This window comes from Elephas maximus, chromosome X (assembly GCF_024166365.1).
Source record: "Elephas maximus indicus isolate mEleMax1 chromosome X, mEleMax1 primary haplotype, whole genome shotgun sequence".
Taxonomy (NCBI): domain Eukaryota; kingdom Metazoa; phylum Chordata; class Mammalia; order Proboscidea; family Elephantidae; genus Elephas; species Elephas maximus.
Genome location: NC_064846.1, coordinates 146,404,200 through 146,429,700, shown reverse-complemented (window position 1 = coordinate 146,429,700; position 25,501 = coordinate 146,404,200).

Genomic DNA, 25,501 nt, shown 5'->3' with positions numbered 1-25,501 from the left:
CCAAGATTCATCTGACATCAGCAATGATATCCCTTGTTCCACATCCTCTTCTGAAATCAGCTTGAATTCCTGGAAGTTCCCTGTCGATGTACTGGTGCAAAATACCACAAATATACCATGTTGACTATACCATGAACTGACAGAAGAAGGAATAAATCTGTCTTGGAAGAAGTACAGCCAGAATGTTCCTTAGAAACGAGGATGGCGAGACTTCATTTCATGTACTTTGGACATACCATCTGAAGGAACCAGTCCCTGGAGAAGGATATCATCCTTGGCAGACAGTCATCAAAAAAGAGGAAGACCACTGTGTCAATTCATCAAGGAGATGAATTGACACAGTAGCTGCAACAATAGGCTTGAACATAGCAACAGTTGTGAGGATGGTGCAGGACTAGGCAGTCTTTTGTTCTGTTGTGCATAGGGTCGCCATGAGTTGGAATAGATTCGGCGGCACCTAACAACAGTCTTGTAATATCAAGGGGAAATACTGAATAAGATAAGACCTACCGTGTTGCTACTTAACAAAGCTTGATTAGTTAATTAGCTTCTCATGCCCTATGAAAAACAAAAAAACCTATTGAACTCTGTTTAGGTGACATCTTCAATATAAATAAGGCCACCTTTCTTATAAGTTCCAAGGAAATGTTTAAGGGAATGATACTTGTAATGGATTGAACTGTGTCCGCAAAAATACGTCCTGTACAGTTTACAATAGCAAAAACATGGGAGCAACCAAAGTGCCCTTCAACGGATGAATGGATAAATAAATTATGGTATATTCACACAATGGAATACTACGCATCGATAAAGAACAGTGAGGACTCTATGAAACATTTCATAACATGGAGGAACCTGGAAGGCATTATGCTGAGTGAAATTAGTCACTTGCAAAAGGACAAATATTGTATAAGACCACCATTATAAGAACTTGAGAAATAGTTTAAACTGAGAAGAAAACATTCTTTTGTGGTTATGAGAGGGGAGAGGGAGGGAGGGTGGGAGAGGGGGATTCACTAATTAGATAGTAGATAGGAACTACTTTAGGTGAAGGGAAAGACAGCACACAATACAGGGGAGGTCAGCACAGTTGGACTAAACTAAAAGCAAAGAAGTTTCCTGATTAAACTGAATGCTTCGAAGGCCATTGTAGCAGGGGCAGGGGTCTGGGGACCATGGTTTCAGGGGACATCTAAGTCAATTGGCATAATAAAATCTATTAAGAAAACATTCTGCATCCCACTTTGAAGAGTGGCGTCTGGGGTCTTAAACGCTAGCAAGCACCCATCTAAGATGCATCAGTTGGTCTCAACCCACCTGGATCAAAGGAGAATGAAGAACACCAAGGACACAAGGGGATTACGAGCCCAAGAGACAGAAAGGGCCACACGAACCAGTGACTACATCATCCTGAGACCAGAACTAGATGGTGTCCAGCTACAACCCATGACTGCCCTGGCAGGGAACACAACAGAGAACCCCTGAGGGAGCAGGAGAGCAGTGGGATGCAGACCCAAATTCTCATCAGACCAGACTTAATGGTCTGACTGAGACTAGAAGGACCCTGGTGGTCATGGCCCCAAGACCTTCTGTTGGCCCAGGACAGGAACCATTCCTGAAGCCAACTCTTCAGACATGGATTGGACTGGACAATGGGTTGGAGAGGAATGCTGGTGAGGAGTGAGCTCCTTGGATCAGGTGGACACTTGAGACTATGTTGTCATTTCCTGCCTGGAGGGGAGATGAGAGGGTGGAGGAGGTTAGAAGCTGGCAAAAAGGACATGAAAAGAGAGAGTGGAGGGAGAGAACAGGCTGTCTCATTAGGGCGAGAGTAACTGGGAGTGTGTAGTAAGGTATATATGGGTTTTTGTGTGAGAGACTGACTTGATTTGTAAACTTTCACTTAAAGCACAATAAAAATTATTAAAAAAATATGTGCTATAAATCATAACCTCTATGCCTGTGGTTATAACCTCACTTGGGAATGGGTGGTCTTTGTTATATTAACGGGGCAGGATTAGTGTAGGGTGTATCTGTTTTGAAATATAAGAGAGTAAACCCAAGCTAGCAAGGAGAAGGGAGCCCTGGTAGCACAGTAGTTAAGAGCCTGGCTGCTAACCAAAAGGATGGCAGTTTGAATCTACCAGCTGCTCCTTGGAATCACTATGGGGCAGTTCTACTCTGCTCTATAGGGTCGCTATGAGTCAGAATCGACTGCATGGCAATGAGTTTGGTTTTGGTTTACCAAGGAGAGATGAGGTAAGATAGATGCTGAGACACATGGAAACCTCCAAGGAACCAGGAAGCAGAAGCTGAAGAGACAAGGACTTTCCTCCAGAGCTGACAGAGAGAAAACCTTCCCCCAGGGCTGACACTCTGAATTTGGACTTCTAGCCTCCTAACCTGTGAGAAAATAAATTTCTGTTTGTTAAAGCCACCCATTTGCAGTATTTGTTATAACAGCACTAGATAACTACGACCGAATTTATGTTAAAATACTCTAGATTTAAAATTAAATTGCCATCAAGAGTCATGGAAATACTTTGTTGTGATAACCCTGTTAGATGTTTCATGTGATCTGTTAAAAAAAAAAAAAAAGCCTTTAAATCTATCAATTTTCCATTTAAATATGATTGATATTTGGATAATGGCTACCCCAAACATTTATTGTTATAGAGTTGATATGCTTTGCTTATTTTGAATGGTAATATTCTCCAAATAAATAAGATTTGCTAGAGTATCTAACGCTTTGGAGCCCTGGTGGTGCAGTGGTTAAGAGCTCGGCTGCTAACCAAAAGGCCAGCAGTTTGAATCCACCAGCTGCTCCTTGGAAACCCTATGGAACAGCTCTCCTCTGTCCTGTAGGGTCATTTTGAGTCAGAATTGGCTCAACAGCAACGGGTTTTTTGCTTTTTTTTTTTTTATCTAAGTCTTTATGGCTAAATTTAATTATTTTGCTAAAATTCTAGGAGCATCATGATCTATCCTTAGCCTACTTTACCAACCTTCTTGACCTCTAATCCCAAATGTATTCTCTGTTTTACAGTCAGACTGAAGTACTGCCTCTTTACTTACCTACTTCTGTGTATTTGCATAGTCTGTTTCTTTCATACCTATTTTTTTTCTCCTGTTTCTAACCATATGGATCCTCACCATTTTTCAATGTCTACTCTTTCACAGATGGTATAGAATATGATTTCTTCAGTCATAATTAAATACTTTTTTTTAATCTCATAATTCTATTTATCTTGCCTGGGTGGCATAAACGCTTTGCTCCCAACTACTAACTGAAAGGTTGGCAGTTCGAACCCACCCAGTGGTGCCACAGAAGAAAAGCCTGGCGATCTGCTTCCAAAACCAAACCCATTGCCATCAAGTCCATTCTGACTCGTACAGACCCTATAGGACGGAGTAGAACTGCCCTGTAGGATTTTCAAGGCTGTAAATCTTTATAGAAGCAGACTGCTACATCTTTACAGAAGCAGACTGCTACATCTTTCTTCCATGGACGGGCTGGTGGGTTCGAACTGCTAACCTTCGGGATAGCAGCCATGCACCTAACCACTGTGCAACCAGGGCTCCTCAATAAAGATTATAGCTAAGAAAACCCCATGGGGCTCAGTTCTATTCTGTAACACATGGGATCACCATGAGTCAGGAGCGACTCGACAGCAATGGATAATGGCAGCTTTACATTCCTTTCAGTCACTGTTTAAGCTACTGCAGTCTGGTTTCTGCCTCTTCTGTACAACTGAGTCTGGCCTTCAAAAGATATTCATATCCTCCTACTTGCCAAATCCAGCAGAAAGGTTTTAATCCCTATGATACTTTTCCCACTCATTTAAAGATTCTTTTACTGTCTTCTGCCAGCCCTTTGAATGAAGACTTAGCTTGGAATTTGCTATTCTGACTTTGACTGTGTACAACACTTGGGTATTAGCTCTAATCTCTGGGCCATAGGTTGCTCTGTCACGGGTGAGTAGGAGATGCCACAATGCCATGGCCCATCACAGCCCTGTAGCAGTGGTGATCCCATCTGATGGGACAGGTCATATACTCCATGCAGTGAAAAAGGGATGGGCAGCCTCTTTGAGGATCAGAAGAGAGGAGATGACAGAAGTCATATCTATCCTAATTCATGTGTCCTCTTCTAAAATGTGGGGTAATTACTCTCACTTCTTATGAGCGTTGTGAGGATTATTGCTAGGTAACACACTACGTTATTTGTTTATTTTCTGTATCTTCACGAAACATTGTGAACTCTACAAAGGCAGAAAATTTTATCTGTTTTGTTCAGTATTGTATCACTAGCACCTAAAATTGGACCTGGCACATAGTAGACTCTCAAAAAACATTTGTTGAATGAATAAATAAAAGGTACTTAATATACAGTAGAAAAAAAAACATTGTCATCGAGTCAATTCCAACTCATAGCGACCCTATAGGACAGAGTAGAACTACCCCATGGGTTTCCATGGAGCGCCTGGTGGATTTGAACTGCCAACCTTTTGGTTGGCAGCCGAGTTCTTAACCACGGAGCCACCAGGTCTCCTAATATACAGTAATCATTCAATAAATTATAGAAATACTGAACCTTGGGGCATCCTATACTGTTGTTAACGATTATAATTTAGATAAAAATTTTGTCTGTGCCTTTGTGGTAGTTTAACCTGTTTGATGTTTTATGCTTTTACTGTAGTTGCTTGCTTTTTAGTGTTTTCCCTTTCATACTTTTACCACGTGCATTTTTTAGCTTAGCTTTATGGTAACCTTCTGCTCTCTTATATTTTAAATGGGGCATCTACATACATGTGGGCTTCTTAGAGAAGACTTAAAACCTTAAAAAGGTGTCTCAGTCATCTCAAATTCCTTTTGAAAGAAGGCAAGGTATAAATAGGTAAAAAAAAAAAGTGTTGAATGAAACACACAGATCTCATTATAGGTAAAAGAAGATGATCCTGGCTATTCTTAACTCAACATGTATTTTTGCTTTTACTCAAAGGGTTTGAACACATTTTGGAAAGCAATCACATAGCAGTTGAATAATGATTCCATATATGAGATGTAGGTATTGATCTCCCGTGTGTAGGGCATGCTTAAGGTGTTAATCCCAGTAATGACATGTCTTCTTCATGCACTGGCATGTCAGGTGACAAAAAAGCCAGATATAGATGAGGATAAGGATGCCACTGATGCCGTGAAACAGAACTAAACTAAGTGAATCGTGGGGAAATAAATCATGCTTTTGGCTTCATAAATGTTTTATTACTGGAGAAGACAAAATACATAAATGGGACCTCATAAAAATTAAAAACTTATGCTAATCAAAAAACTTTATTAAAAGAGTAAATAGACAACTTAGAGACTGGGGAAAAATCTTTGGAAATGAATTATCCATTAAAGGTCTAATAGCTGAAATCTATAGAAAACTGCAACAACTCAAGAACAAAAAGACAAACAACCCAATCACAAAATGGGCAAAGGAAATGAACAGAACCTTCACCAAAGAGGATATCCAAACAGCCAACAAACATATGAAAAGATGTTCATGATCATTAGACATTAAACCAAAACAAAAACCCAGTGCCATTGATTCGATTCCGACTCATAGCATTAGACATTAGAGAGATGAAAATCAAAACTACAATGGGATGATCATCTTACCCTGGATAAAATGGCACTGATAAAAAAGAAATAGATCCAAATAAATGTTGGTGAGGATGTGGGGAGATTGCTACGTTTATCCATTGCTGATGGAACTGTAAAATGGTACAACCACTATGGAAAATGGTATGGCACTTTCTCAAAATACTAAAAATAGAACTACCCTATGATCCAGCAATCCTACTCTTTTGGTACATACCCTAAAGCAAACAAACAAACCTGCAGCTGCTGAGTCGATTCCAACTCATAGCGACCCTATAGGACACAGTAGAACTGTCCCAGAGAGTTTCAAAGGAGTGACTGGTGGATTCAAACTGCCGACCTTTTGGTTAGCAGCTGAGTTCTTAACCACTGCACCACCAGGGCTCCAAGAGACCTAAAAATAATGACACAAACAGACATTGCTGCTTTATCCACAATCACAAATAAATGAAAACAACCGAAGTACCTATCAAAGAATGAATGGATAAGCAAGTTGTGGCACATACATGCAATGGAATACTTTGCAACCATAAAGAATAATGAGTCCATGAAACATATTATAACATGGATGGACCTGGAGGGCATAATGCTAAGCAAAATAAGTCAAGCATATAAGGACAAATATTGTATGATCCCTCTTTTATAAGAACATAAGAATAGATAACACAGAGAGACCAATGTTCATTGGCGGTTACCAGGGAGAGGACAGGGGAATGGGAAAGTACACTTTAGACCCTAGGAACTTTTTATTTTTGGTTATGGGAAAAGTGGTACCGATGTGGATGTAGAGAGCACAGCACAACCCAAGTAAAAACAAGTGTTTGAGCACATATGGGTGGGTATAGGCATATTGTCATGTGGGTACACAGGTGTGTACATAGATGAGAATAGACAGAAGTATCTATAAACCAAAAACCAAACTCATTGTCTTCGAGTCAATTCTGACTCATAGCGACCCTATAGGATAGACCAGAACTTCCCCATAGGGTTTCCAAGGTACGTGTAAGTATAAATATGTGGGTGCAGGCACATATATTCTTTGAAGACACAAGTATTGATATTTCCCTGTCACAACCAAACACCTTCCAAGATTGGTTCTCTGGGTTTGAAGGCTTAGGACCATAGTCTAATGAGACAACTCAGTCAATTGGCATAACATAGTTCACAAGAATCATGATCTGTATCCCAGTGAAGTGAGCACCATCTGGGTTCTTAAAAGCTGGCAAGCAACCATCTAAGACACAACTATGGCTCTCTACTCACCAAAAGCGAAACAGTAAGAAGGTAACCAAAACCTCAGAGAAGAAACAAGTCTGCTCGAGCTACAACCTTATCAACCCTGAGATAAGAAGAACTGGATGGTGCCTGGCTACCACTACTGGCCATTCTGACTGGGGTCACAATAGATGGTCCTGAAAAGAATGGGAGGAAAATGTGGAACAGAATACACATTCTTATTTAAAAAAAAAAAAAAAAGTCAAAGGACTCCCTGAGACTATCACCGTAAGACACTGTTGAAACCTAGAACCAAGGCTATGCCCTGAGATCACTGTGCTGGTTAAGGTTGTGTGTCAACTTGGCTGGGCCATGATTCTCAGGGGTTTTGCAGTAATGTAACGATGTGCTCATGAGGAACTTTTACATAGATCAAGAGGCAGTTGTTCGGACAGAACAAGGGGATACTGATTGGTTTAAAGTCAGGAAAGGTGTGTGTCAGGGTTGTATCCTTTCACCATACCTATTTAATCTGTATGCTGAACAAATAATACGAGAAGCTGGACTATATAAAGAAGAACGGGGCATCAGGATTGGAGGAAGACTCATTAACAACCTGCGTTATGCAGATGACACAACCTTGCTTGCTGAAAGTGAAGAGGACTTGAAGCACTTACTAATGAAGATCAAAGACCACAGCCTTCAAGTATGGATTACTCCTCAACATAAAGAAAACAAAAGTCCTCACAACTGGACCAATGAGCAACATCATGATAAATGGAGAAAAGATTGAAGTTGTCAAGGATTTCATTTTACTTGGATCCACAATCAACAGCCATGGAAGCAGCAGTTAAGAAATCAAAAGACGCATTGCATTGGGCAAATCTGCTGCAAAGGACCTCTTCAAAGTGTTGAAGAGCAAAGATGTCACCCTGAAGACTAAGGTGCGCCTGACCCAAGCCATGGTATTTTCAATCACATCACATGCATGTGAAAGCTGGAAATGAATAAGGAAGACCGAAGAAGAATTGACTCCTTTGAATTGTGGTGTTGGTGAAGAATATTGAATATACCATGGACTGCCAAAAGAACGAACAAATCTGTCTTGGAAGAAGTGCGGCCAGAATTCTCCTTAGAGGCAAGGATGGCGAGACTGCGTCTTACATACTTTGGACATGTTGTCAGGAGGGATCAGTCCCTGGAGAAAGACATCATGCTTGGCAGAGTACAGGGTCAGCGGAAAAGAGGAAGACCCTCGACAAGGTGGATTGACATAGTGGCTGCAACAGTGAGCTCAAGCATAACAATGATTGTAAGGATGGTGCAGGACCGGGCAGTGTTTCATTCTGTTGTGCATAGGGTTGCTATGAGTCAGAACCGACTCGATGGCACCTAACAACAACAACAGCGATGTAGTTTAGTAGTTATATAATGATGTAGTTTGGCAGTTGTACGATGATATAATTTGGCAGTTATGTGACGATGCAGTCATCCTCCATGATGTGATCTGATGTGATCAGCCAATCAGCTGTGAGGGGAGTTTTCTCAGGAGTGTGGCCTGCATCCAATATATATATGCACATCCTGGCAAAGCTTGCTTGCTTGCTCTGGGTCCTGCATCTGGCTCATCATCATCTGACCTCCAGTTCTTGGGACTTGAGCCAGATTCCTGCCATCTTACCTGCAGATCTTGAGATTTGTCGGCCTCCACAGCTTGTGAGCCAGCAGCCTGCTGTCTGACCTGCCAACCTTGGGTTCATTAGCAATTGCAGCTACATGTCAGGGAGAAGCCTCCAGCCTGGCAACTGACCCACAGACTTGGAACTTGCCAACCTCTACAACCACGTGAGCCATTTCCTTGAGATAAATCTTTCTCTTTCTCTCTCTCTTTTGCTTCAATGCTTTTGGTTCTCTAGAGAACCCAACCTAAGACAATTACCTTTTAGCAAAATAGCAGAGTGGCACACAAAATAAGGGATATTACCCATAAGATCAGTGCCTAACTTAAAATCCATCAGTATGAGACCAAAAGATCAACAGTTACTCAAAGGCAATGATGAGAGGAAAAGGAGACAGGGAGACGAGAGTACTGGAAAGACAACAAACAGAACACAATTAAAGAGAATGTTGAAGCATAGTGAAAAATGTAACTAATGTCACTGAACAATTTGTGTGGAAATTGTCAAATGGGAACCTAACTTGCTGTGTAAACTTTCACCGAAAACTCAATAAAATATTATTTTAAAAAATGTTTTATTACTTGTAGCCAATTGTCACTTTCTGGTTGCTCGTGTAACAATTCAACAAATATTTGTTGCACATCTGCTATGGATTTGAATCCCAGCTTCATACCTACAAATTGCATGTCCTTGCATACTGCAGTGGGTTTTTTGCATACTGCTCTAAGCCTCAGTCTCCTTATCTGTAAGATGCAGATAATAATAGTACCTTCCATATACAACTGTTGACAAATTAAATAAGCAAATGCATGTAAGCACTTAGAACAGCCTTCAACAAACAGAAAGTTCTCAACAGATGTTAGTTACCTGCATATTATCCTATGAGGCAATATATTTATTTACATAGTTTTACATTAAATTGCCGCCGCTTGGAAACAAGAGTTTATTTAACAAAACTGCAGCTCAGAAAGGTAATGCAACCTGCCTGAGACTATACAGTTAAATGAGTCACAGATATCTAGGAAAACTCCAACGATTCATGTCAGCCTGAGCCAATTTGACACCTCAGGTTCCTACCCACAGCTACCCATTGCCATTGAGTCAATTCGAACTCATAGCAACCCTATAGGACAGAGTAGAACTGCCCCACAGAGTTTCCAAGGCACCTGGTGGATTTGATACTGCCAACCTTTTTGGTTGGCAGCCGTAGCACTTAACCACTGCACCACAGGGTTTCCATAGGGGAGCGTGTGCAATTTCTACTCATCAGAACAAGCCTGCTGTATGTCGAAAATATCAGCACTGCCTACAGTGCTGAGATTCACTACCCGTTGCTACCCTTACATGGCTGCAAACTTGAAGTCCCCATCAGTTATAATTCCAACACCACCCTCTCCAATCCCAATGTTGTAAAGCCAGAAAACCTGTTGTTCAGGTGACCATCCAAGGCACAACAATTGGTCTCTATTTGCCTGCAGCAACAGAGGAAGAAGGAGAGTTAGGAACAGGAGGAGGGTATGGAATGTGTGCCTAACTGCCTCTGTGAACAACTGCCCCCTTTGCCAGGAGACAAGAACTGGATCGTGCCTGGCTACCATGACTGAACAGCTTGATCAAAGAGTCTATTGAAGTATTCTGATAAAAACGGAGAAAATGCAGAAAAGAATTTCACATTCTCATGGACTCCAGACTTTCTGGAGCCCAGGGGGATGGATGAACCCCTGAAACTATTGCCCTGAGATAATCTTTAAAACTTAAAACAAAAATATCCCCTGACGTCTTCTTAAAACCAGATAGTTTAACTTAACTAGTAAAAAAAAAAAAAAAAAGCTTGCCTTGAGCATTATGCTCTTTTGAGAACTATCTGTATGGGATCAAAGCGAAAATAGCAACTCAAAAGATTAGATAGGACACTATGAGTCAGAATTGAGTTGACAGCAATGGATTTTTGGCTTTAGGGTGCAGTAAGTTTATGTTTATGGGGGAGGAACAACTCAGAAAAGGAGAATGAGAATGGCTGCCCAACTCAAAGAATGTAATCAGTGTCACTGAAGCGTATATGTGGAAACAGTTGAGTTGGTGTGTGTTTTGCTGCATATATTCTTAATAAGAAAAATAAATAAATAAAAACGTGACAAAGAAAAACAAAAAAACCTACTGCTGTTGAATTGATTCCAATTCATGGTAACCCCATGTGTTACAGAGTAGAACTGAGACCGATAGGGTTTTCTTAGCTGTAATCTTTATGGAAGCGGATTGCCAGGCCTTTCTTTCATGGCACAGCAAGGTGGGTTAGAACCATCAATCTTTTAATGAGTAGTCAAGCACAAGCTGTTTGTGCCACCCAGGCCTTTACAAAAACACCATTGGACAGAAATGCCTTTTCGAGTATGATTATCAAGAACAGAGGAAAAAGCAATATGCCTATGACTCAGAGGTTGGCCAAACAATTGCCTTGCAATATGCTGTGAATAATGCCCTCTGACATTAGCTTGAATAAATCAGTACTCCTGACGGTACAAAAACCCCTAACCCCTGCAAAAATAATTGCCTGACAATTTAAACCATATTATCCCTAAAGACGTAGGTTGAGATGTAGATATATTATAGAAGTAGGTATTTTAAAGTGCTAACTTCATCACTTTATTCCACCGTATATGCATTTGATACTGATTGCATTTATCTGAGCAGAAAAAGAAAAATCCACGTATTGTTATTTTTTTTTGAGCACTTAAGTAGTAGGTTCTGAGGCTCAGGGCTTTACATAATTTTTTCTTTCAACATATCAATAAGATAATAGTGATGATATCTCTAATGGCGCTACAAAAAAAAAAAAAACAGATGGTCCTAATTTATACTTTATTGACCAAGTTTTCTACATTGAGCTTTAATTATTTTGGGGGCTCAGGAAAACAGTTAAGCACATGTTTGTTAATTCTAAGAAATAATCCATCTTGACTTAAATATTTATGAATTTCCGGAAACTTCTCAGAAGCCAAGTTCTAATTATTTTACCCACATTATTTCATTGAGTCATCAGAGAAACTCCATGAGGTCAATATTATTATCTCTATTCTCTGGAGAAGGAGGTTCAGAGGAGGAACTTGCTCAAGGACGTATGTGTAGCAAGTAGCAAAAGCTCCAAGTCTTTGAACCATATAACATCAGAAGTAGAGGAAAGAAATAAAAATGATAAAATTTAGATGCATTTTTGGAAAATCTTGGAATGAAGGTTGAATATGCTTCTTAGAATTATAGTTATAATATTATCTGTAACTTTAATTATCTTCATCCACTGAAAGCAGAAAGTATAATAATAATGGTTTCCGAAGGGGAACAGTCTTGGCTGACAGGACACATCGCAATTCAGAAAAGAATTTAAGTGAAGTTGAAGCTGGTCTGAGCATATAGCCGTTATTCTATTCACCTTAGAATTTGCTACTCATGATTAATTACAGAGGAAAATGGTTGAAGGATACACCCTTTAGAAAAAAGCTACAGAGGTGAATGAACTCAAAAGAGAGCTGAAGATGATTCCCATTATTGGAGTGTAACACTCTCATGATCCCTAAAGACAGAATTTGGTTCATTCCAACCAGGTCATGCACTGCTGTATCTGGCTCCTTCCTGCTTCATTTACAACTAGTGTAGACATGGACTTCATACCTGATGAGGTATTAACTATGTTCAGTTATTCTTGTTATAGTTCCAGAGATAATTTCTTGCCCTCTTAAGAGTGTTTCATATTGAATGTTTAACAACTAAGGTAATAAAAAAAAATAGATCTGATCTTCAAAATTAATGAGATACTCAAATAGAAAGAGAAAATGACTCTGAGACATTCTCCTTTCCTTCTTACTGTGGTTATAGTCATGATTTCAGCTTGAGACCTAAAGAAGTTATTTACATAAACATAATCAATTACTTTCAAATTTATGCAAAATTCAAGTGAGGTCTTTAATGTCATAATAATGTTGGATAATATAAGACAAACTCAAATATATTTACTTACAGCCTGTCCACTAAAAGTGAAAATAAAAAGCAGTTAGGGCTTTTAAGTGGGTAAATTTTAAGAAATTGAAGGTGAATAGCTCAGCCCTAGAGAGAACTACACAAATACCAGCCCAGAACCTCTGGCATCTAACTACATTTAACTGCACTGTCTCCTCTAAGAAAGGATGCAAGTTCACACTCTGGTATCTTCTACCATGTTAATCGGAAACCCTGGTGGCATAGTGGTTAAGAGTTCAGCTGCTAACCAAAGCATCGGCTGTTCGAATCTACCAGACGCTCCGTGGAAACCCCGTGGGGCAGTTCTACTCTGTCCTATAGGGTCACAATGAGTCAGAATTGACTCGATGGCAATGGGTTTGGTTTTTGGTTACCATATTAGTCCTAAAGGACACAAAAGAGATGCTCAGAGTAGCAGAATTTCTGATACTAACTAGCATCAATAAGCAGGTTCTTGCTACTTCAGAAGAGAAAAAGGTCGTTTCCAGGAAAGAGCAAGTAGCTATAAAAAAAGAAATGATTTATCACAGTTAAAAGTTGTCTTTTTTTTTTTTTTTTTGGATGGTGAAGATTCCTTTTGGGCTCCTTCAGCCCTACTTTACTTTTGAGATACTGCCCACAAGGAACTTTGAAGCAGTACTATGTTAAGTCACTGAGATTTCTGAGTTTAACTGTTTACCACAACATCACCTGACTAATACAGCTATCTGAAATATGGAAGTAATGGAAGAAACCACCAGAAAAGTTGAAAGTGATTATTTCTAAGGATGGGGAAATTAAGATGGGGATGCTTGGGCCAGAAGACTGCTGTTTTTCACCCTCATAGAATATGACCTTTTCAAACTGAGCATGCCCACTTGGATGTCTAGTCGACATCTCAAACTCAATATGTTTCAAAGAATATTTAGCCCCAGAACTGCCCTATTTCATGTCAGATGATGGCAAGTAGAATCTTTTGGTTGTTCAACCCGAATTCCTTCCCCCCCCCCCAAATCCATATCTGATCCATCAGAAAAGCCTTCAAAATAAATCCAGAATCTGACCATCTCACACTTTCTCTACTGTCACCATCCTGGTTCAAGCCCCCATTATCTCTCACTTGGATTCCCGCTAATAATCTCCTCCCCGATTTCCATGCACCAGCAGCTAACATGTCTCCTTTAAAACTTAAATCAGATCATGTTACTCCTTGGCCCATAACCCTCAGGTGTGCCTCATGTCCCTCAGGACCAGCATGAGCCAACCTCTGTTATCTCCCTGACCTCCTCTTCAACATCCCTGTGCTCGCTCTGCTCCAGCCACACTGACCTCCCTGATAAGAACTGACTTTAAGGAAGACATTGAGGCTTTTGGTAGAAAAAATATGGTAGAGGAAAGCACAAATGGAGACAGCACTTCTAGAGGACTATCAAGTGGACAGTGCCATAGACTTAATTGAAGTGTAATTGCCTTGGAGAAGAGAATGAGGACCAATGAGGAGAAGATGCAGAGAGGCAGGCTTCAACTCGATGAAAGGAAGAACTGTTAAATAATTAGAAATGTCTTACAATGGAATAGGCTTTCTCCAAAAGCAGTATGCTCCGGTCTTGGGAAGTCAGAAAGGATTCCAACACAAAATATGCCACAAGAAATTCCTGAACTGGGGGGTGGAGGGCATAGTAGATGTATTCTCAGATCCCTTTTCAACTTAAGTGTCTGTGATTTAAAAGAAAGCATTCCATTTTAATTCATTTAATTTGATTAGGTTCATGTTTTTACCATCAAAAAGTTCTTCTCTGCGTATGAAAAGGTGCTACTTGCCCCTGACTATTTGAAGAATGAGTACAACTAGGTCATCATTTGAGTAATTGCCTTGTAGTTGGTAACCAAAAAAAAAAAAAAAAACAGCAGCAACAAAAAAACAAACTCGTTGCTGTCAAATTGATATTCTCTCTAAATATTTGATAGATATATTTAGTGCCATAATTAAATGCATTTGGCTTTTACTTTTCAATGGATGTTTGATATAATTAACAATATTACAGCTGTATCGATTGAAGCCTGGATTTTTTTTCTTTCTATTTTTGTTTTAGCAAAATTTATATTTATTTTTTCACATAAAAACACAACAACAAGATAACAATGTTCTGACAACGAAAGAAAAATGGGCTGAACGAATTAAAAATATATAATATTCTTGTAAAATGTTGCTACATACTTGGTACATAATAGATACAATGAATATTTGTTGAAAAATTAATATTGCCGTGACCATTTTTTTTTTAAATTCTGGTAAAATATAGATCACAAAAAAATTGTTGTTTCAACCAGTCTTAAGTGTACAATTCAGTGACATTAATCCCATTCACCATGTTGTTCAACCATCACCACTATGCATTTCCAAAAGAGATCTTGATCACCCCAAACATGAAACCCAGTGTCCCTTAAACAATAACTACCCATTCTCCCTTCCCCTAATCCCGTTAACCACTGATAAAGTTTTGTCTCATACATTTCCTGTTTGATGTTTTCAAGGTTCATCCCCATCATAGAATTAGAACCACTTCATTTCTCTTTATGGCTGAATAATATTCCATTGTATGTATGTACCACGTTTGTTTATCCATTCATCTGTTGATGGACCTTTGGATTGTTTCCACCTTTTGGCTATTATGAATAGTGCTGCAATGAACATTGAGGTACAAGTATCCGTTTGAGTCCCTGCTTTCAATTCTTTGGGGTAGATACCTAGGAGTGGAATTGCTGGGTCACACGGCAATTCTATATTTAACTTTTTGAGGAACCACCAAACTGTTTTCCATAGGGGCTATACCATTTTACATTCCTATCAACAGTGGATGACGGTTCCAGTTTCTCCACATCCTCTCCAACACTTGTTGTTTTCCATTTTCCTGATAATAGCCATCCTAGTGGGTATGAATTGATGTTTCATTGTGGTTTTGATTTGATTTGCATTTCCCTAATGACAAACGTGGAAACCCTGGTGGGGTAGTGGTTAAAAGTTTGGCTGCTAACCAAAAAGTCAGCAGTTCAAATTCACCAGGTGCTCCTTGGAAACCTTATAGGGCAGTTCTACTCTGTCCTATAGGGTCATTATGAGTCAGAATCAACTCGACGGCAAATCTTTTTGTTGTTGTTGTTTTTTGGTTTTTTTTTTTGGAATGACAAATGATGTTGAGCATCTTTTCATGTGCTTATAGGCCATTTGTATATCTCCCTTGGAGAAATGTCTATTTAAGTCCTTTGTCCATTATTTAATTAGGTTGTTTGTCTTTTTGTTGTTAAGTTGCGTAAGATATATATATATATGTTCTGGATATTAAACCCTTATCAAAAATATGGTTACCCAATATTTTCTCCCATTCTGTAGGTTTCCTGTTCACTTTCTTGGTAAAGTCCTTTAATACACAAGTTCTTAATTTTGATGAAGTCCATTTTATCTATTTTGTCGTTTGTTAGGTGTACTTTTGGTGTTATATCTAAGAATCCATTGTTCAAAACTAGGTCCTGAAGCATTACCCCTATGTTTTGTTCTAAGAGTTTTCTGGTTTTAGTTCCTGTATTTAGATCCTCGATCCATTTTGAGCTAATTTTTGCATATGGTGTCAGATATGAGGTCAAATTCATTCTTTTGCATGTAAAGATCTAGCTGCCCCAGAACAATGTATTGAGAAGACTATTCTTTCCCCATTGAATGAACTTGGCACCCTTGTTGAAAATCAATTGACCATAGATGTATGATTTATTTCTGGATTCTTGATTCTATCCTATTGTTCTATATGTCTATTCTTATGCCAGTACCATACTGTTTTTGATTACTAACCTTTATAGTATGTTTTAAAATTGGAAAGTGTGAATACTACTTTGTTCTTCTTTTTTAAGATTGTTTTGGCAATTCTGTGTCCCTTGTAATTCCATACGAATTTGAGGACTGGCTTTCCCATTTTTCTGCAAAGAAGGTTGTTGGAATTTTGATAGGGATTGCAATGAATCTGTAGATCGTTTTGGGTAGTATTGACCTCTTAACAATATTAAGTTTTCCAATTCATGAACATAGAATGTCTTTCCATTTATTTAGGTCTTCTTTAATTTCTTTCAGCAATGTTTTACAGTTTTCAGTGTTCAAATCTTTCACTTCCCTGGGTAAATTTATACCTAAGTATTTAATTCTCTTTGATGCTATTGTAAATAGAATTGTTTTCCTTATTTCCTTTTCAGACTGTTCATTGCTGGTGTGTAGAAACACAACTGATTTTTGTGTGTTGATCTTGTATCTTATAGTCACTGATTAACTCTAGTAGTTTTTTTTGTGGATTGTTTGGAATTTTCTATATATAGGATCATGTCCTCTGTGATAGAGACAGTTTTACTTCTTTCTGTCTTATTTGGATACATTTTACTTCTTTTTCTTGCCTAATTGCTCTGGCTAGAACTTCTGGTACAGTGTTGAATAGCAGTGCTGAGAGAGGGCATTGTTGCCTTGTTCCTGATCTCAAGGGGGAAGCTTTCAGTCATTCTCCACTGAGTATGATGTTAGCTGTGGGTTTTTCATAGATGCCCTTTATCATGTTGAGGAATTTCCCTTCTAGTCCTAGTTTATTGAGTGTTTTTATTATGAAATTGTGTTGGATTTTAGCAAATGCCCTTTCTGCATGGATTGAGATGATCGTGTGATTATTTTCCTTCATTCTGTTAGTGCTGTGTATTATGTTGACTGCTTTTCTTATGTTGAATCACCCTTATATTCCTGGGATAAACCCCACTTGGCCATTGTATATAGTATTTTTAATATGCTGTTGTGAAGCCTAGTTATTTAGCAGCACGCAAGAATTTGATTACTTCTCCCTTATTTTCTGCTGTGACTTTTCATCTCTTAGACCAGAGTATTGGTGTCCTCACTGATGCCCAAGGAGGGAAGATGTCCATTTGAGACTCGTGAGCAAGAGAAATGCTTCCCAGAACGACAATAATGTGCCAGATAATGTGCACCCTATGTCTGATATCTGCATGAATTATCAGGGTAATTCAGTAACAAGAACAACTGATATGTGTGCTTTGTTTCACAGTTCCAGCCCATTTATAAACTCACATGATCTTCCCAATGCTGAACATAGAGAGAAAGGGTGATATTATCCTTTCTCTTTTGTAGATGAGGAAACTGAGGCTCAAGAAAATAAATAAATTGAACAACAACACATTTTGCAAATGGAAAAAACAGAGCACTCGTCCAGGAATTTGGACTTCAGAACACATTCTTTCCTTCATACTCTGCTCCCTCTCACATGAAAATGCTTCTCATGGTTTGCGTTCCTCACTCCTGCACTTAATTTTGGCAAGGATGAGTTGGCTTCATACTGCCATCAGTTACTTAATAGTCTCTAAGGATCAGTTGAAATAGCTCCAATTTGGAGTCTTTTGTCAAAAGTAAAAAAACTGTCAATTTATCTAAATTGTCTGTAAAGCAAGTTATGTTAATTTTAAAAATATGCGTTCATGTGTTGACTCATATTTGATGGCTCACAGCTCGAAGAGTTCCCTGTGGAGACAAAAGATTTTATACATGACACCCATGAGCATTATAATCTTAGCAAGGTATATTTGAAGGGGGGAAAAAAAACCAGTGGTCTTTGCTATCACCTAAGAAAACCAGTGCTAGTAAAATTCATGTGCTAAAATTTTATGTAATTTATAACAATTTTCCAAACTTTGCAGCATATTACGAGCACCAGGGGATTTTTTACACAATGTTCCAACTGCCAGACATTCTGATTTAATTGGTATGACATGTGACCCAGGCATCAGCATCTTTAAAATCTTCCAAATGATTTTAATGTGCAGCCAATTTGGGGAAACATTTTTTATAGTTTTACTTTTGGAATGTAGAATAGATCTCTGTCTCGCCTCTTTTCCTTGAAAGATAATTAAATGATTAGAGTCTGGCAATTTCTGTTGATTTGTGCTTTGTTTCTGATGATCATATTCAGTCAGAAAATAAGAATGTCATACACAACTGTCCATAACTATACAATATATATAATACAGCATGAAGGTAGCTTTATTATTCTCTTTGATTTCATGTTATTTGTAAAAATCTAACAATTAATGATGAGATTTTCTAAGATACTCCCCTGGTCTCACCCCTTTGGGAGCAAGGAAGAATGAAGAAAACTAAAGATACAAGGGAATGATTAGTCCAAAGGACTGATGGACCACATCTACCATGGCGTCCACCAGACTGAGTCCAGTACAACTAGATGGAACCTGGCTAACACCCCTGACTGCTCTGACAGGGATCACGATAGAGGGTCCCAGATAGAGCTGGAGAAAATGTAGACCAAAGTTCTAACTCACAAAAAAAAGACTAGACTTACTGGCCTGACAGAGACTGGAGAAACCCTGAGAGTATGGCCCCTAGACACCATATCAGCTCAGTAATGAAGTCACTCCTGAAGTTCACGCTTTAACCAAAGATTAGACAGGCCCATAAAACAAAAAGAGACTAAAGGGGCACAACAGCCCAAGGACAAGGACTAGAAGACAGGAGGGGGCAAGAAAGCTGGTGATTGAGAACCCAAGGTCGAGAAGGGAGAGTGTTGACATGTCATGGAGTTGGTAACCAATGTCACAAAAACAGTATGTGTACTGTATAATGAGAAGCTAATTTGTTCTGTAAACCTTCATCTAAAGTTCAATAATAACAAAAAAATAATAACGATGAAATTTGAGGGCTATAGAACATGTCTGCCTATTTCCTTGTTTGGTTTCATGAGGTCTCATGAGCCATTTAGAAAAGCAGTAGGTGACAGTGGTGCATTAATAAGATCTAGAAAACCGGCTAGAAAGCAGAATGTTTGGAAAATTACATGAAAAAAAGAAATGATGTCTTAGTTACCTAGTGCTGCTATAACATAAATACCACAAGTGGATGGCTTAAACAGAAATTTATTCTCTCACGGTCTAGGAGGCTAGAAGTCCGAATTCAGGAAGTTAGCTCTAGGGGAAGGCTTTCTCTCTCTCTGTCGGCTCTGACAGAAAGTCCTTGTCTCAATCTTCCCCTGGGTCTAGGAGGTTCTCAGCACAGGGACCCTGGGTTCAAAGGATGCACTCTGCTCCCGGCTCTTCTTTCTTGGTGGCATTGAGGTCCCTATCTCTCTGCTTACTTCTCTCTCCTTTTATCTCTTGTAAGATAAAAGATGATGCAGGCCACACCCCAGGAAAACTCCCCTCACATTGAATCAGGGCTGTGACCTGAGTAAGGGTGCTTCATACCACCTTGTTGTTGTTGCTGTTAGGTGTTGTCGAGTCAATTCTGACTTAAAGCAGCCCCATGCACAACAGAATGAAACACTGCCTGGTCCTGCACCATCCTCACAATTGTTGTTATGCTTGAGGCCATTGTTGCAGCGCTGTGTCAATCCATCTCGTCGAAGGTCTTCCTCTTTTTTGCTGACCCTCTGCTTTACCAAGCATGATGTCCTTCTCGAGGGACTGGTCCATCCTGGTAACATGTCCAAAGTATGTGAGAGGAAGTCTTGCAATCCTTGCTTCTAAGGAGCATTCTGGTTGCACTCCTTCCAAGACAGACCTGTTCGTTCTTTTGGCAGTCCATGGTATATTCAATATTCTTCACCAACACCATAATTCAAAGCCATCAATTCTTCTTCTGTCGTCCTTATTCATTGTCCAGCCTTCCCATGCATATGAGTCGATTAAAAATATCATAGCTGAGTAAGGCGCACCTTAGTCCTCAAAGTGACATCTTCATTTTTTAACACTTTAAAGAAGTCTTGCAGCAGATTTGCCCAATGCCCATTTGATTTCTTGACTTCTGCTTCCTTGGGCATTGATCCTTGACTTCTGCTTCCTTGGGCATTGATCCTTGACTTCTGCTTCCTTGGGCATTGATCCTTGACAACTTCAATCTTTTCTCTGTTTATCATGATGTTACTTATTAGTCCAGTTGTGAGGATTTTTGTTTTCTTTATGTTACGGTGTAATCCATACTGAAGGCTGTAGTCGTTGATCTTCATCAGTAAGTCCTTCAAGTCCTCTTCCCTTCCAGCAAACAAGGTTGTGTCATCTGCATAACGAAGATTGTTAATGAATCCTCCTCCAACCCTGATGCCGAGTTCTTCTTCATATAGTCCCATCCTAATCACCTTACAACTGATTGGCTGATTACATCAGATCACGCCATGGGGGATAATTACATCATTACATAATTGCCAAACCCCTTGAGAATCATGGTTCAGCCAAGTTTACGTATTTTGAGGGGACACAATTCAATCCATGACAAATGGTAAAAAAATTTAAGTAAAGAAATTGCCCTAAAAGACATATTTGTATCCATAGTGCTATACCATTTCAGGATTGGGTTCAAGTTTAGGTATTTGTTAAGTCACTGTTTTTAATCCTACCAAATAAAGCTTGGATAATAAAGATGGAAAACTTAAATCTTATTTGATCATTGGCTTTTAGTGTTTATTTTCATTTTGTCAATCATATCAAGAAAAAAGTGGACACAATTGCTTTATTTCTGTGAAAAATGTTGAACGTAATATCATGAGTAATTATATATAATGAAGCCTTGTTTACTTGGCCCATTAATGTTTACTTGACTAAAATTCCATTTTTAAAGAAATTGGGCCATTATTCCCTAATGTCTGTGTCACCAGGCTTCTGATATTGATAATAAAGTATTTGAAGTTGCTAAAAATAAAAATGGGGTTATTTTTGCTGCTCCTTACCCAAATGTTTTGTTCATCATTATGTCAAAACCAAAATTTATTAATGCAGAGCCCATAGATTTCTTGGTCACCATGAATTATGAGTTTTTCTGTAGGGCATAATTGCAAAATGTTAGACTCATTTGTATGGCTGATTGCACTTTTTTTTTAAGATTGAAGATTTCTAGTGAAATACCTAATTTTAATATAGTACTAAGGTATTAATTATTTTTAAAGTAAATTACCAACAGAATACGGTATAAATATGTCACTTAGAAGAGATACAAAAGGTAACATGTATGCAGTGGATATACAAGCACTTTTCAAAATATAGAATTTTGAACTTACAGAAATAAAGAACGTAAATTGTTTAATTTTATGAACTTTAAACCATCAAATTTCAGCTGTTCTATCTAATGTAATTCAATGTGTTTGATTATTATAGGAGATGCCCAAGGAGGTTATCAGTTAATTGTAAACATTTACATTACTTATCGCTGGGCCGAGATGACTGACAGTATAACCATGAGAAGCAAAGATTTGGAAGTGTGAGGGTGATAGAGAAATTCATGTGAATTGGGAGAACTGAAGGAGGTCAACAATGAAGAGCCAGGTTAAAGAAAAGACTAGGAGTACTGCAAAAGCAAATCAAACTACTATCTGTTCACTCAAATTCCCAGTTCAAGTACACTGCTATCCTCGAATGACACTGAACCCTTCATGGGGTTTGCCAATGTCATTGGGGACTGCAAGCCAAGGGAAAACAATAGTTAATCAAATCGAAGGTTTAAAGAAGTCTGTAAGCTCAGGGCTAGTATAGCATCTCCATGATGTCACCAGTAACCCAGCTTCCTTCTAGCTGTGTCATCCTTCAGATGTGACTCTCATCCTTATGCTCTCCAGATGACTATATTCAATTTTCAGGAAGAAAGAAGGGGGAGGTGCTAAGGGTGAAACTGTGTATAGCATCTGGGTCAGTCCCTTTTAAAGAGTTTTCCCAGAAAACACACTTATTACTAGCATTACTAGCATTTACAAAACATTGACCAGAACCCTGTCTCATTAAGTACCCCTATCTGCAACGTCTTTTTCATAAAAAAAATAAAATTAAAAACGTCTTTTTCATAAGCTCAGCATAAATAGATTCACTAAAAGTGACCAAACAACATAAATAAAAACCTCTTTGTGTGTTAGAATTGGGATGAGTCTTAAATGACTATTACTCACTGGCTACAGACATGTAATAATATTGCCCTATTTTTCTATTCCTAAAACATACAGCTCTCATTGAATTAATCAATATGTAAAAAAAATGTAAAGCAGAAGAAAAATACCAATAGTAGCATAACTAAAAGGAGCCTGGTGGCACAAAGGTTAAGCAGTTGCTTGCCAACCTAAAGGTTGGCTGTTTGAACCCACCAGAAACTCCATGGGAGAAAAGACTTGGCGATCTGCTCCTGTAAAGATTACAACCTAGGAAACCCTATGAAGCAGTTCTCCTCTGTCATATGTTGTTGTTGTCGTTAGGTGCCATCGAGTCCGTCCTGACTCATAGAGACCCTATGCACAACAGAACGAAACACTGCCCGGTCCTGCCATGCTTGAGCTCACTGTTGCAGCCACTGTGTCAATCCACCTTGTCAAGGGTCTTCCTCTTTTCCGCTGACCCTGTACTCTGCCAAGCATGATGTCTTTCTCCAGGGACTGATCCCTCCTGACAACATGTCCAAAGTATGTAAGATGCAGTCTCGCCATCCTTGCATCTGAGGAGCATTCTGGCCGCACTTCTTCCAAGACAGATTTGTTCGTTCTTTTGGCAGTCCGTGGTATATTCAATATTCTTCACCAACACCACAATTCAAAGGAGTCAACTCTTCTTCGGTCTTCCTTATTCATTGTCCAGCTTTCACATGCATGTGATGTGATTGAAAATACCATGGCTTGGGTCAGGCGCACCTTAGTCTTCAGGGTGACATCTTTGCTCTTCAACACTTTGAAGAGGTCCTTTGCAGTAGATTTGCCCAATGCAATGCGTCTTTTGATTTCTTGACTGCTGCTTCCACTGCTGTTGATTGTGGATCCAAGTAAAATGAAATCCTTGACAACTTCCATCTTTTCTCCGTTTATCATGATGTTGCTCATTGGTCCAGTTATGAGGATTTTTGTTTTCTTTATGTTGAGGAGTAATCCATACTTGAAGGCTGTGGTCTTTGATCTTCATCAGTAAGTCCTTCAAGTCTTCTTCACTTTCAGCAAGCAAGGTTGTGTCATCTGCATAACGCAGGTTGTTAATGAGTCTTCCTCCAATCCTGATGCCCTGTTCTTCTTCATGCAGACCAGCTTCTAGTATTATTTGCTCAACATACAGATTGAATAGGTATGGTGAAAGAATACAACCCTGACGCACACCTTTCCTGACTTTAAACCAATCAGTATCCCCTTGTTCTGTCTGAACAACTGCCTCTTGATCTGTGTAAAGGTTCCTCATGAGCACAATTAAGTGTTCTGGAATTCCCATTCTTCGCAGTGTTATCCAGTTTGTTATGATTCACACAGTCGAATGCCTTTGAATAGTCAATAAAACACTCTCATATAGGGTCACTATAAATCAGATTTGACTTCATGATACACAACAACATAACCATGACTAAACTACACATTTTATTTGCTAATTTCCCCTTCTATCATTTTATCTACTCCTCTAAGCTAATGTAGAAGCCCTGGTGGCGTAGTGATTAAGTGCTACAGCTGCTAACCTGAAGGTTGGCAGTTTGAAACCATCAGGCGCTCCTTAGAAACCCTATGGGGCAGTTCTACTCTGTCCTATAGGGTCACTATGAGTCAGACTCGACTCAATGGCAATGGGTTTTTTTTTTTTTTAACGAATATACGTGATCCTAGGTGGCACCAAGGAAACTCTGGTGGCGTAGTGGTTAAGTGCTATGACTGCTAACCAAGAGGTCAGCAGTTCAAATCCACCATGTGCTCCTTGGAAACTCTATGGGGGCAGTTCTACTCTGTCCTATAGGGTCGCTATGAGTCGGAATCGACTCGATGGCAGTGCATTAGGTGGCACAAACGGTTAAGCACTTGACTGTTAGCCATCTACTGGACATCTGCTTCCGAAAAGTCACCGCCTTCAAGAGTCAATGAAGCAATTCTACTCTGCACACGTGGGGTCACCATGAGCAGGAATCGACTCAAAGGCAACTAACAACAGCAAAGCAATGTAACTGAAGAGGTTGAATCAAAATGTCTGTGGATCAAAGGCCACTTGTCCAAAAATTGTTTAAGCTACCATTTTATATTTTTCACAAGTGAGTTTATAAAAAGGAATCAACCTTGATGCCTGAGAGTTCCCTTACTTGTGACTCTGGCCAATTCTTCAATGAAATACAAGCCTCTTTGGAAACTGAATCACAAAGATTAATTTTAATTAGGTGTGACTTGTCTTTTCAAGGCTTCCAATCTCTTTGCATACACTTTTTATATTAATTTTTCACTCTGACTAAATCAATGGAGTTTATTTCAATTTGTGTTTTTCTTTATTTTCTTTTTGTTGAATAATATGGAGAGGTTGAATGCTCTATTTGAGTTTATTTAGGTCTGTTCCATGGAGTGATGATTTATTGAGCATTCTCTGTGTGCCTGGAGAACTACAAAGCAGTGGTATAGCAAGGGCAGGGCAGTGGGAGCAATCCACCTATCATGAATTGAATTGTGTCCCCTAAAAATATGTGTCAACTTGGTTAGGCCATGATCCCCAGTGTTGCGCGGTTGTCCTCCATTTTGTGATTTTCCTATGTGTTACAAATCATAATATCTGCCTGTGGTTAAAGAGGATTAGGCCGGGATGTAACACCCTTGCCCAGGTCACATCCCTGATGCAATGTTTCCCTGTAGTGTGACCTGTACCACCTTTTATCTTACAAGAAATAAAAGGAAAGGGAAGCAAGCAGATAGTGGGGACCTCATACCACCAAGAAAGAAGCACCAGAAGCAGAGTGCATCCTTTGGACCTGGGGTTCCTGCGTAGAGAAGCTCCTAGTCCGGAGGAAGATTGCTGACAAGGACCTTCCCTCAGAGCCTACAGAAAGAGAAAGCCTTCCCTTGGAGCTGACACCCTGAATTCGGACTTCTAGCCTCTTAGACTGAGAGAGCATATCTCTCTTTGTTAAAGCAATCCACTTGTGGTATTTCTGTTATAGCAGCACACTCGATGAC